General features: G+C 38.0%; 1 protein-coding gene across 2 annotated transcripts in view; it reads left to right on the top strand.

The window, feature by feature from the left end:
- Positions 1–14831, top strand: part of LOC144308202 (dachshund homolog 2-like) — a 530849-nt gene that overhangs the window by 458034 nt on the left and 57984 nt on the right. The window lies entirely within an intron of this gene.

The raw sequence follows: 14831 nt of genomic DNA, 5'->3' as shown, positions 1-14831 counted from the left end.
CTTCCACAGCATGATGATTTCTTTATGTTCAATGCATATGCCACCAGGCCCATTGAATTGCTCTTAGATTTAAAGCTCAAAAAGTTCTACTCATATTGAGAATTAAAAAAGATTACAGTACTCATAGATCAAGAAAGGGGCAGCAACTCTGCAGACATTTAAAGAAAACACTCAAGAAATTCAAAAGGAATGAAATCGCACATTATGCATTCATATGTGCTGTGCTAAATGATTTAACATTCAACCAAAGTATAAATAAATATGCACATAATATCTATGAACATTCTCCTTACAGTGCAGATACATTTAGTGCTGGACTGGTTCTGAGGAGCATCATTATAAGGTTCTGGTAGGCACTATTTCTGTTTTGAATCTTTTCTGCCTTTGTTGTTATATATTATAAGGAAACCCTGGTGGTTGTTGGTTAAAACAAGATGTCTTTTGTTATTGATCATGTGGCTCAAGCTCAACACAATCACAACAATTACAATCAAAGCTACCTTCCATCTTACTCAGATACAGCAGAAGTTGACTTCTCCAGCTTATTGAGGAAGTTCAGGACTTGCAGACAGCCCACAGATATTGGCTGTTCTGGCCACAGGACCTACTCTGAGGCTCACTTTGCCAGTTACCACCATGTAACCCCAACCTAAGAGAGATAGTCCATAATATTATCTTAAAATTATTTGTAGTTTTGTTATTTTGCGTGTTATTTTTCCTCTTATTTATGTTTTTACTTGTGTGGGTCCTTCACATTTTCTTTTTGATAAGTCTGGAGGGAGATTTATAAATTTTATTGATTTTTTTCAAAGAACCAGCTCCTGGTTACATTGATCTGTTCTATTGTTCTTTAGTTTCTATATCATTTATTTCTGCTTAAATCGTTATTATTTCCTTCCTCTTGCTGGATTTAGGTTTCATTTGTTGTTCCTTTTCTAGCTCCTTTGTATATAGGGCTAGGTTGCATATTTGAGATTTTTCTTGCTTATTGAGGTAGGTCTGTATTGTTATTCTTCTCTCTTAGGACCACTTTTGCTGCACCCCAAAGTTTTTGGACCATTGTGTTTTCATTTTCATTTGTTTCCATGTATTTTTTTTATTTCTTTTTTGATTTCCTGGCTGAGCATTCATTGTTTAGTAGCATGTTATTTAGCCTCCATGTATTTGTGATCTTTCCAGATTTTTTATTGTGCTTGACTATGAGTTTCATAGCATTGTGGTCAGAAGGAGTACATGGTATGAATTCAAACTTTTGATATTTGTTGAGGCCTATTTGGTGACCCAGTATGTGATCTATTCTGGAAAATGTTCCATGTGCACTTGAAATAATGTGTATTCTGCTATTTTAGGATAGAATGTTCTGAATGTATCTGTTGCATCTATCTATTCGAGTTTGTCATTCAAAGCCATTGTTCCCTTATTTTATTTATTTATTTATTTACTTATTTATTTATTTATTAATAATAAATGTATTTTTTATTGGTGTTCAGTTTGCCAACATACAGAATAACACCCAGTGCTCATCCCATCAAGTGCCTCCCTCAGTGCCCGACACCCAGTCACCCCCACCCCCTGCTCTCCTCCCCTTCCACCACCCCTAGCTCTTTTCCCAGAGTTAGGAGTCTTCATGTTCTGTCTCCTTTTCTGATATTTCCCACACATTTCTTCTCCCTTTCCTTCCATTCCCTTTCACTATTATTTATATTCCCCAAATGAATGAGAACATATAATGTTTGTCCTTCTCCGATTGACTTATTTCACTCAGCATAATACCCTCCAGTTCCATCCACATTGAAGTAAATGGTGGGTATTTGTCATTTCTAATTGGCTGAGTAATATTCCATTGTATACATAAAGCACATCTGCTTTATCCATTCATCTTTCGATGGACACCGAGGCTCCTTCCACAGTTTGGTTATTGTGGACATTGCTGCTATAAACATCGGGGTGCAGGTGTCCCGGCGTTTCATTGCATCTGTATCTTTGGGGTAAATCCCCAACAGTGCAATTGCTGGGTCGTAGGGCAGGTCTATTTTTAACTCTTTGAGGAACCTCCACACAGTTTTCCAGAGTGGCTGCACCAGTTCACATTCCCACCAACAGTGTAAGAGGGTTCCCTTTTCTCCGCATCCTCTCCAACATTTGTGGTTTCCTGCCTTGTTAATTTTCCCCATTCTCACTGGTGTGAGGTGGTATCTCATTGTGGTTTTGATTTGTATTTCCCTGATGGCAAGTGATGCAGAACATTTTCTCATGTGTGTGTTGGCCATGTCTATGTCTTCCTCTGTGAGATTTCTGTTCATGTCTTTTGCCCATTTCATGATTGGATTGTTTGTTTCTTTGATGTTGAGTTTAATTTGCAAATGACGTATCAGATAAAGGGCTAGTTTCCAAGATTTATTTTATATTTAGATGATCTATGCATTGATGTAAATGGAGTGCTAAAATCACCTACTATTATTGTGTTTTCATCCATTAGTTCCTTCATGTTTATTATTGTTTAAATATTTGGGTGCTCCCATGTTTGGTACATGAATATTTACTATTGTTGTAAACTCTTGTTGGATTATCACCTTTATTATCATATAGTGGCTTTCTTTGTCTCTTGTTAAGTCTTTGTTTTAAAGTCTAGTTCATGTAATAAAAGTATTGTTACTACATTTTCTTTTGACATCATTTACGTGAAAAATGTTTGTCCATTCCCTTACTTTCAATCTGCAGATGTGTTTAGGTCTGAAATGAATCTCTTGTAGGCAGCATATAGATGGATCTTATTTTTTTATCCATTATACCACCATCTTTTGATTGGAACATTTTGTCCATTTATAAAGTATTATTGATACATTTTTGCCATTTTATTTTGTGGTTGTTTATGGAGATATTTTTCTGATTCTTGCTGGTCTTTTTCATATTTTGCTGATTTTTATTTAAAGATGTATTTGGATTTCTTTCTCTTTATTCTTTGCATGTTGTTTAGTGATTTTTAATATACGGTTACCATCAGGTATGTATGTAACCTCTTCTGCAAATAGCAGTCTATATTAAGTTGGTGGTCATTCAAGTTTGAGCCCATTTCTTCACCTCTTCTCCCCACATTTTAGATATATATTATTATATGTTATATCTTTTTTTCTGTGTGGATTCCTTGACTGAATTTTTTAAAGAAATATTTGTTTTTATGGCTTTTGTGTTTCCTGCATTTATACTGTCACTTTTGATAGTATAATCCTTTCCTGCTCTGGGCAATGTTTAACTCATAGCCTGAATGTGGCAAGTTTTAACTAGTTGTTCTCTGGTCTGCTTGTGAAATGAGACCTGACACCATCTCTACTAGAACTGAGGCCCTGTAAAACTTTCTGTTTGGGAAACATAGTGTGGGCAGAGAATTGTCCTGGTCTTCTGGGGAAGGGACCCACCATACTGGGAATGAGGAAAATGTTCTTGAGTAGGGCTGTCTCACAGGAGCACAGGGGGCTGGGGTGTCATGTAATCAGGTTAGGCAACCAGTGTCCATACTGTGCCACTTCCCACAGGTGGTTCTATTTTCTGCTGAGGGGTGTGGATGGATATGGTCCCCACCAGCTCTTTTGTTCCTGGAGAGGTATCTCTGTGAATGCTGCCTCTTAAGGATGTGCTCTGAGAAGCAAATAATCTCCCCACCTTGGGGCCCCAGCACTCTTTAGATCACTGTTTCCATACTGTTCCTGGATTTTTTGCCTGACTTCTCTCCAGGAGCAGTGCAGTGCATTCTGGGCTCTATATCAGCTAAACCCACTGACCTTTAAAACCCTAGGCTTTAATCCCCACTTGTTGCAAGAATTCCCAAGATTCAGTCCCTCTCATTTTTTCACATCAGTGGCTTTGGGGAAATGTTATCCTCCTGTAATCAATCTCCTGTGTGCTTCTCCCTTCCTTGCCCTCTTTCTGACCACAGGTCTCTCCCTTGCAGAGCAGCCACAGTCTGTTTCTTCCCTAAATCATGACTCCACAGTTCTTGCTTTCTTTTATGTGGCTTCTTTCACCCTTTTAGTTGTGGGATTTATGTCAGTTTTTAGGTCAATTTCTTTTGTATCTAGGATGATTTGATAGTTATCTAGCTGTGTTGGTAGGACGAGGTAAGCCTAGGGTCTTCCTACTCTACCACCATTTTCCTGTTTTCAATATTTATATTTGATCAAGGAATTGGTCTATTTATGTCAGGACAGAATTTCTCATTTATATTGTGCATACTATGCTTTCAATGTAATTGCGATTATCAAAGTCTTTACAGTGTGATTTTGAGATCTCAACTTGGTATACATGATCTAAGACATTCTATTTCTTAGCAGTGGTTTAGTTTAGATCTCAGAGTCTTTGGTATGCAGATGAGTATTGGATCTCCATGCACACATAGTTCAGAAATAATACCAGGATTTCATAAGCGAATTTATATGTTCATTATCTTGATTTAGTCTCTCTTCCTAATCTCTCCTGTGATTTCCAGTTTTTATGTCTCTTCTTTTCAAACACTTGTACAGATACTTGAAACTTAGTCATTCCACTATATTGGGTATTTCCATTGTCTTGACTGTGTTTAAACTCAAGTGGTTGGAAGTCTGAGAAAATATCAGTGGTGTTGGCACTATTTCTTAAAACTAGGCCTCTTTTGATCAGGGACATTTTTGTGCTTTTGTCTTCATACTACAGATTGTGTGAGAGATAGGATGTGAAGGATTGGATAAAGGAAAATAAAATACAAAAGCAAAAAATCAAGTATTTTTATAATCTTTGAACAGTAAGAATTTTCTTTCTTGCTCCTTGATCTAGAACTAGAAGACTTCTCCTATTTTGCTCTGTGATGCACCAATTCCCATTTATATTTCAGGTTATATTGAGTTCCATTGGGGAAATACTAGAGAGAAAATTATTTAAAAAACAGTACTGAGAGAGGAGGAGCAAGATGGCGGAAGAGTAGGGTCTCCAAATCACCTGTCTCCACCAAACTACCTAGAAAACCTTCAAATTATCCTGAAAATCTATGAATTCGGCCTGAGATTTAAAGAGAGACCAGCTGGAATGCTACAGTGAGAAGAGTTCGCGCATCTATCAAGGTAGGAAGACGGGGAAAAAGAAATAAAGGAACAAAGGCCTCCAAGGGGGAGGGGCCCCGCGAGGAGCCGGGCTGAGGCCGGGGCGAGTGTCCCCAGGACAGGAGAGCCCCGTCCCGGAGAAGCAGGAGCTGCACCGACCTTCCCGGGGGAAAGGGGCTCGTGGGGAGTTGGAGCAGGACCCAGGAGGGCGAGGATGCCCTCGGGCTCCCTGGGAGAGTAACAGAGCAACTGCGCGCCCAGGAGAGTGCGCCGAGCTCCCTAAGGGCTGCAGCGCGCACGGCGGGACCCGGAGCAGCTCAGAGGGGCTCGGGCAGAGGAAGAGGCTCCGTGCGGAGGGGCCTGCGCGGCCCCGGGAGCAGCTCGGGGGGGCTTGGGCGGCAGCTCCGCGGAGGGGGTTGCGCGGCCGGGAGCGCGAATCCAACAGCGCAGACCCCGGAGCACAGGGCGCCCGGACACAGCCCAGGATCCGGCCTCCCCCGGGACAGGCAGAGGCCGGGGAGGGCCCAGGACAGCAAGGACGCTCCTGCCCCAGCTGAGCAGATCAGCGGCCCCGCCCCGGAGCCTCCAGGCCCTGCAGACGGAGTTCCTGCCGAAGCTGAATCCAGGTTTCCAGAGCTGCCCCGCCACTGGGGCTGTTCCTCCTGCGGCCTCACGGGGTAAACAACCCCCACGGAGCCCTGCACCAGGCAGGGGCACAGCAGCTCCCCCAACTGCTAACACCTGAAAATCAGCACAACAGGCCCCTCCCCCAGAACACCAGCTAGACGGACAACTTCCAGAAGAAGCCAAGGGACTTAAAGAACACAGAATCAGAAGATACTCCCCGGTGGTTCTTTTTTTGTTTGTTTGTTTTTGTTTTTGTTTTGTTTTGCTTTTTGATTTGTTTCCTTCCCCCACCCCCTTTTTTTCTCCTTTCTTTTTCTTTCTCTTTTTCTTTTTTTTTTTTTTCGTTTTTTTTTTCTTTTTCTTCCCTTTTTTTTTCTCTTTCTCTTTTCTTTCCTTCTTTCTCTCCTCTCTTTTTCTCTTTTTCCCAATACAACTTGCTTTTGGCCACTCTGCACTGAGCAAAATGACTAGAAGGAAAACCTCACCTCAAAAGAAAGAATCAGAAACAGTCCTCTCTCCCACAGAGTTACAAAATCTGGATTACAATTCAATGTCAGAAAGCCAATTCAGAAGCACTATTATACAGCTACTGGTGGCTCTAGAAAAAAGTATAAAGGACTCAAGAGACTTCATGACTGCAGAATTTAGAGCTAATCAGGCAGAAATTAAAAACCAATTGAATGAGATGCAATCCAAACTAGAAGTCCTAACGACGAGGGTTAACGAGGTGGAAGAACGAGTGAGTGACCTAGAAGACAAGTTGACAGCAAAGAGGGAAACTGAGGAAAAAAGAGACAAACAATTAAAAGACCAAGAAGATAGATTAAGGGAAATAAACGACAGCCTGAGGAAGAAAAACCTACGTTTAATTGGGGTTCCCGAGGGCGCCGAAAGGGACAGAGGGCCAGAATATGTATTTGAACAAATTCTAGCTGAAAACTTTCCTAATCTGGGAAGGGAAACAGGCATTCAGATCCAGGAAATAGAGAGATCCCCCCCTAAAATCAATAAAAACCGTTCAACACCTCGACATTTAATTGTGAAGCTTGCAAATTCCAAAGATAAGGAGAAGATCCTTAAAGCAGCAAGAGACAAGAAATCCCTGACTTTTATGGGGAGGAGTATTAGGGTAACAGCAGACCTCTCCACAGAGACCTGGCAGGCCAGAAAGGGCTGGCAGGATATATTCAGGGTCCTAAATGAGAAGAACATGCAACCAAGAATACTTTATCCAGCAAGGCTCTCATTCAAAATGGAAGGAGAGATAAAGAGCTTCCAAGACAGGCAGCAACTAAAAGAATATGTGACCTCCAAACCAGCTCTGCAAGAAATTTTAAGGGGGCCTCTTAAAATTCCCCTTTAAGAAGAAGTTCAGTGGAACAGTCCACAAAAACAAAGACTGAATAGATATCATGATGACACTAAACTCATATCTCTCAATAGTAACTCTGAATGTGAACGGGCTTAATGACCCCATCAAAAGGCGCAGGGTTTCAGACTGGATAAAAAAGCAGGACCCATCTATTTGCTGTCTACAAGAGACTCATTTTAGACAGAAGGACACCTACAGCCTGAAAATAAAAGGTTGGAGAACCATTTACCATTCGAATGGTCCTCAAAAGAAAGCAGGGGTAGCCATCCTTATATCAGATAAACTAAAATTTACCCCAAAGACTGTAGTGAGAGATGAAGAGGGACACTATATCATACTTAAAGGATCTATTCAACAAGAGGACTTAACATTCCTCAATATATATGCTCCGAATGTGGGAGCTGCCAAATATATAAATCAATTATTAACCAAAGTGAAGAAATACTTAGATAATAATACACTTATACTTGGTGACTTCAATCTAGCTCTTTCTATACTCGATAGGTCTTCTAAGCAAAACATCTCCAAAGAAACGAGAGCTTTAAATGATACACTGGACCAGATGGATTTCACAGATATCTACAGAACTTTACATCCAAACTCAACTGAATACACATTCTTCTCAAGCGCACATGGAACTTTCTCCAGAATAGACCACATATTGGGTCACAAATCGGGTCTGAACCGATACCAAAAGATTGGGATTGTCCCCTGCATATTCTCGGACCATAATGCCTTGAAATTAGAACTAAATCACAACAAGAAGTTTGGAAGGACCTCAAACACATGGAGGTTAAGGACCATCCTGCTAAAAGATAAAAGGGTCAACCAGGAAATTAAGGAAGAATTAAAAAGATTCATGGAAACTAATGAGAATGAAGATACAACCGTTCAAAATCTTTGGGATGCAGCAAAAGCAGTCCTAAGGGGGAAATACATCGCAATACAAGCATCCATTCAAAAACTGGAAAGAACTCAAATACAAAAGCTAACCTTACACATAAAGGAGCTAGATAAAAAACAGCAAATAGATCCTACACCCAAGAGAAGAAGGGAGTTAATAAAGATTCGAGCAGAACTCAACGAAATCGAGACCAGAAGAACTGTGGAACAGATCAACAGAACCAGGAGTTGGTTCTTTGAAAGAATTAATAAGATAGATAAACCATTAGCCAGCCTTATTAAAAAGAAGAGAGAGAAGACTCAAATTAATAAAATCATGAATGAGAAAGGAGAGATCACTACCAACACCAAGGAAATACAAACGATTTTAAAAACATATTATGAACAGCTATACGCCAATAAATTAGGCAATCTAGAAGAAATGGACGCATTCCTGGAAAGCCACAAACTACCAAAACTGGAACAGGAAGAAATAGAAAACCTGAACAGGCCAATAACCAGGGAGGAAATTGAAGCAGTCATCAAAAACCTCCCAAGACACAAGAGTCCAGGGCCAGATGGCTTCCCAGGAGAATTTTATCAAACGTTTAAAGAAGAAACCATACCTATTCTCCTAAAGCTGTTTGGAAAGATAGAAAGAGATGGAGTACTTCCAAATTCGTTCTATGAAGCCAGCATCACCTTAATTCCAAAGCCAGACAAAGACCCCGCCAAAAAGGAGAATTACAGACCAATATCCCTGATGAACATGGATGCAAAAATTCTCAACAAGATACTGGCCAATAGGATCCAACAGTACATTACAAAATTATTCACCATGACCAAGTAGGATTTATCCCTGGGACACAAGGCTGGTTCAACACCCGTAAAACAATCAATGTGATTCATCATATCAGCAAGAGAAAAACCAAGAACCATATGATCCTCTCATTGGATGCAGAGAAAGCATTTGACAAAATACAGCATCCATTCCTGATCAAAACTCTTCAGAGTGTAGGGATAGAGGGAACATTCCTCGACATCTTAAAAGCCATCTATGAAAAGCCCACAGCAAATATCATTCTCAATGGGGAAGCACTGGGAGCCTTTCCCCTAAGATCAGGAACAAGACAGGGATGTCCACTCTCACCACTGCTGTTCAACATAGTACTGGAAGTCCTAGCCTCAGCAATCAGACAACAAAAAGACATTAAAGGCATTCAAATTGTCAAAGAATAAGTCAAACTCTCCCTCTTCGCCGATGACATGATACTCTACATAGAAAACCCAAAAGTCTCCACCCCAAGATTGCTAGAACTCATACAGCAATTCGGTAGCGTGGCAGGATACAAAATCAATGCCCAGAAGTCAGTGGCATTTCTATACACTAACAATGAGACTGAAGAAAGAGAAATTAAGGAGTCAATCCCATTTACAATTGCACCCAAAAGCATAAGATACCTAGGAATAAACCTCACCAAAGATGTAAAGGATCTATACCCTCAAAACTATAGAACACTTCTGAAAGAAATTGAGGAAGACACAAAGAGATGGAAAAATATTCCATGCTCATGGATTGGCAGAATTAATATTGTGAAAATGTCAATGTTACCCAGGGCAATATACACGTTTAATGCAATCCCTATCAAAATACCATGGACTTTCTTCAGAGAGTTAGAACAAATTATTTTAAGATTTGTGTGGAATCAGAAAAGACCCCGAATAGCCAGGGGAATTTTAAAAAAGAAAAGCATATCTGGGGGCATCACAATGCCAGATTTCAGGCTGTACTACAAAGCTGTGGTCATCAAGACAGTGTGGTACTGGCACAAAAACAGACACATAGATCAGTGGAACAGAATAGAGAATCCAGAAGTGGACCCTGAACTTTATGGGCAACTAATATTCGATAAAGGAGGAAAGACTATCCATTGGAAGAAAGACAGTCTCTTCAATAAATGGTGCTGGGAAAATTGGACATCCACATGCAGAAGAATGAAACTAGACCACTCTCTTTCACCATACACAAAGATAAACTCAAAATGGATGAAAGATCTAAATGTGAGACAAGATTCCATCAAAATCCTAGAGAAGAACACAGGCAACACCCTTTTTGAACTCGGCCATAGTAACTTCTTGCAAGATACATCCACGAAGGCAAAAGAAACAAAAGCAAAAATGAACTATTGGGACTTCATCAAGATAAGAAGCTTTTGCACAGCAAAAGATACAGTCAACAAAACTCAAAGACAACCTACAGAATGGGAGAAGATATTTGCAAATGACATATCAGATAAAGGGCTAGTTTCCAAGATCTATAAAGAACTTATTAAAATCAACACCAAAGAAACAAACAATCCAATCATGAAATGGGCAAAAGACATGAACAGAAATCTCACAGAGGAAGACATAGACATGGCCAACATGCATATGAAAAAATGCTCTGCATCACTTGCCATCAGGGAAATAGAAATCAAAACTACAATGTGATACCACCTCACACCAGTGAGAATGGGGAAAATTAACAAGGCAGGAAACAACAAATGTTGGAGAGAATGCGGAGAAAAGGGAACCCTCTTACACTGTTGGTGGGAATGTGAACTGGTGCAGCCACTCTGGAAAACTGTGTGGAGGTTCCTCAAACAGTTAAAAATATACCTGCCCTACGACCCAGCAATTGCACTGTTGGGGATTTACCCCAAAGATACAAATGCAATGAAACGCCGGGACACCTGCACCCCGATATTTCTAGCAGCAATGGCCACGATAGCCAAACTGTGGAAGGAGCCTCGGTGTCCAACGAAAGATGAATGGATAAAGAAGATGTGGTTTATGTATACAATGGAATATTACTCAGCTATTAGAAATGACAAATACCCACCATTTGCTTCAACGTGGATGGAACTGGAGGGTATTATGCTGAGTGAAGTAAGTCAGTCGGAGAAGGACAAACATTATATGTTCTCATTCATTTGGGGAATATAAATAATAGTGAAAGGGAAAATAAGGGAAGGGAGAAGAAATGTGTGGGAAATATCAGAAAGGGAGACAGAACGTAAAGACTGCTAACTCTGGGAAACGAACTAGGGGTGGTAGAAGGGGAGGAGGGCGGGGGGTGGGAGTGAATGGGTGATGGGCACTGGGTGTTATTCTGTATGTTAGTAAATTGAACACCAATAAAAAAAATAAAAAAAAATAAAAAACAGTACTGAATCAGTAGTGGTTTGAAATGTGATTTTCTTCCTCTGTCTTCCTGCTGAAATACTCTTCAAAATTCTTAAATACCTACATCAGGCATTTTGTTCAAGTATTATTGTGCTGTGTGAGAGAGAAAGTGTGGCATGTATTTATCATGTTTTACATAGAATAACCATCAATTTTGTTACAGTAAGTATTTTGGTCTTTCCCTTTATGCTTAGGTACACCATTTCTATACCACTAATCACACTGGTAAAACATAGGATTTAAGTAGTTCTTGCTATCTATGTAGCAAAGCCCTAGAGTTTTGATGAACTTTGGTTAGGATTACCCATCAATCTACTGATTTCTTTTAGTAATCTTAAGAGACAAAGGAAATACATACTAAGATACTACTATGAAGTACAAGTAAAATCACAAACTTATGCTTTACAGTTTAAGCTTTTAACATTTATTTCATTTGTTTCTAATAATGTGTGTAATCTCTTAAAGTTTATAGCTCAAATTTTATTTATTAATGCATATTTTTTATTTAACTAGACACCATTATTATTGCATTAAAGTAAATCACACAACAAATTATTATAGCATTACTCCATTACAGGTCTTTTATACGTTAAAGACCTGTAATGTGACTTTAATATTGTTATTAGATCTTAATGTCATATAATAATACTCTGAAGATGAAATAGTTCTCATTTACTTTTCAGTGTAATAAATAGTAATGTGTCAAGGGATAGCAGATATTTTTGCCTTCTATTTAGATTGGCAAAATAGAAAATACAGGAAAGGAGGGAAAAATTTAGTCATCTGTGAATGAATGTCATTGGAAGTTATGATACAGACTTGCCTTCTTAATTAAAAAAAGATCTTGGCAAAATAAAATAAAAGCAGATAGTAATTGTCTAGCTTCCATGCTCTCTGGTCAGAGGTCTTCAAAACAGATTAGTTATTTTTTAAGAAAGATTTATTGATTTATTTGAGAGAGAGCCTGATTGGGAGGGGCAGAATGAAATGGAGAGAATCTTAAGTGGACTTCTGAGATCATGACCTGAGCTGAACCAGGAGTTGGATGCTTAACTGACCACATGACCCAAGCACCCCTAGATTTATTATTTTTTACTGCAATACACAATATAGTTTCCTGTATCATTGAAGTTCATCATATTAAATTCTTTCAAGTGGGAAAGATAGTTTATTTCCTTAAGACAATGTGCTATTGTTGTTATAGTTGCTGTTCTTCTTTTTTTTTTCTTGAGTTCAAAGACAGATTTTTTTTTTTGTCTTTTGAACAAGCATTTAATTAGAGGACAAGTTGAAGTGAGGGAAATGTTAACATCTAGAGACTCAATGCTTATTTCAAAATGAATGGTTGGAATAAATTGTGCCTTGGTTCTTTTGTATCTATAAAACTATAGAAATTTACTGTCTTACTGTTGCAAACATTCCTGGTCCCCATTTGTCTTGCTTTGCTTTTTCCATTTTATTCCTCCTCTTTATTGATTCCATAACCTCTTCTATAACAATTACTCTTACATAACAATTACTCTTACATAACAATTACTATCTGCTTTTATTTCATTTTGCCAAGATCTTTTTGTATATGTTTCTTTTGTTCAGTAACACTTTTGGTAATGATATTTAAGGGAATATAGTGAGAATATTTACATATCTATGTGTACATATAGTATTATATATAATTAATAAAATTATATATACATACAGTACAGTCATGTATATACATAATATATTGTATGTATAGTGTATTGCTATTATGTATAAGTGTATATATGTATATATAATTGTGTATATATAAAACATGTGTATGTATAGATGTCCATATGTGTGTGTGTATATATATACATATATAGAATTGTATATCATATATACATCCAACATGGCTGGAGCCTACTTCTCCCTCAGGCTGTGTCTCTGTCTCTCTCTGTGACTCTCATGAATAAATAAATAAAATCTTTAAAAAATTATAGATAGAAAAATAAAAATATATACCCTAATGAAAAAATACAAAGGTGACATTCTCCATATAGTTTTGAAAGCTTTGTCAAAGAATATGATACACCTGAAATCCACATATTTTCCTGAAATTTGAGGAAATTATTAGATACTACAGAAATGATTCCTAGCTTTCTATTGAGACAAATACTGGTTTAAGAAATCTAAAATCACTTAACAAAACATATATTAAAATTTTCAGAATTCTGTAGCAGGTTGTTAAACAAGTGTAGCAAGTTGTTTACAAGAAATAAAATTATTGTTTTGATTTCATCGTTATACTCAAGAGCATACTTATTTCTGTCAAAATATTCTTCCAGTCCAGGATTGTACATTGGAGCTTTGTCGTTGTTGCTGTTGTTGTTGTTGATGGAGATGTTCTATTTGGCCATAACCATTAGTCATGTGTAGCTATAGAGCACTTTAAATGTGGCAAAACAACTCAGAAACCAATTATAGACTATATTGTACAGTAGGATTGTAGACTTTGTTGCAAACACAAATATAACTGTCAATAATGAGCCAGTATTTACTGTATATTGCATTGTATTAACATTTTATGTTTGTTTATCTCATTATATTCATTACAACCTCTTTATTTTTTGTGGTGGAAGAGACCATGGTTAAGCTAAAGTAAGTTTTCCAAAGTCACATACTTATTGAATACCAAAAGTTGACTTAATTCCCAAGTATGTATCATTTGAGAGCCTATTTTGGAAAGTGCATTGTATATTTTTTTAAGTCAGAATTATCGAAGTAGAGTTTACATATAGTAAACTCACCACTTAGAGCATATAGCTCTATACATTTTGACACATATACAATTATGTAGTCTCACCAAAATGGATATGTAGAAAATTTCCACCATTCATAAAGTTTATTCTTGTCCCTTTGTGAACAATCCCTCCACTCATTCTTAGCAATTATGGATCTGTTCTTTTCTATTTATTGTTTTGCTCTTTCAAGAATATTATATAAACAGAACTATATGTTATATGTAGCTAACTTGATTGTGGCTTCTTTACATTCATCAATGTTGTTACCTTTATCAGTAGTTCTTTCTTTTTTATTGCTGTGCAATATTCCATTTTATGGACATGGAACTTTTATCTACTCACAAAGTGAAGGATATCTGTGTTGTTTCTAGTTTTTGTGAACTGTGAATAAATTTTCTATACATGTCTTTGTACAATATTTTGTGTGATTACCCTTGTATATTTTTGAAAAACACCATTCAGTAAGATTCTGAGTTAAATGGTGAATCCATACTTAATTTTATTAAATAATGCCTTACTGTTTTCTTTCTTTTTAAGTTTTTTAAAAGGTTTTTTAATTTATTTATTCATGAGAGACACACACACACAGAGAGGCAAAGACAAAGGCAGATGGAGAAGCAGGCTCCATGCAGGGAGCCTGACGGGGACTCGATCCCAGGTCTCCAGGATCACACCCTGGACTAAAGGCGACACTAAGCCACTGAGCCACCTGGGCTGCCCTGCTTTACTGTTTTCATTACTAGTTGAATCATTTTGAATTCCCATTGACAATGAATGAGTGTTCTACTTGATTCATATCCTTACTGTTGGTTTTAAAAAAAATTATTTAGGACATTCCAATGGGTATGTTCTATTATCTAACTGTTATTAATTTGCATTTCCTGAATGACAGAG

The sequence above is a fragment of the Canis aureus genome, chromosome X (genome assembly GCF_053574225.1).
Source record: "Canis aureus isolate CA01 chromosome X, VMU_Caureus_v.1.0, whole genome shotgun sequence".
Taxonomy (NCBI): domain Eukaryota; kingdom Metazoa; phylum Chordata; class Mammalia; order Carnivora; family Canidae; genus Canis; species Canis aureus.
This window is presented reverse-complemented; position numbering and strand designations above follow the sequence as displayed.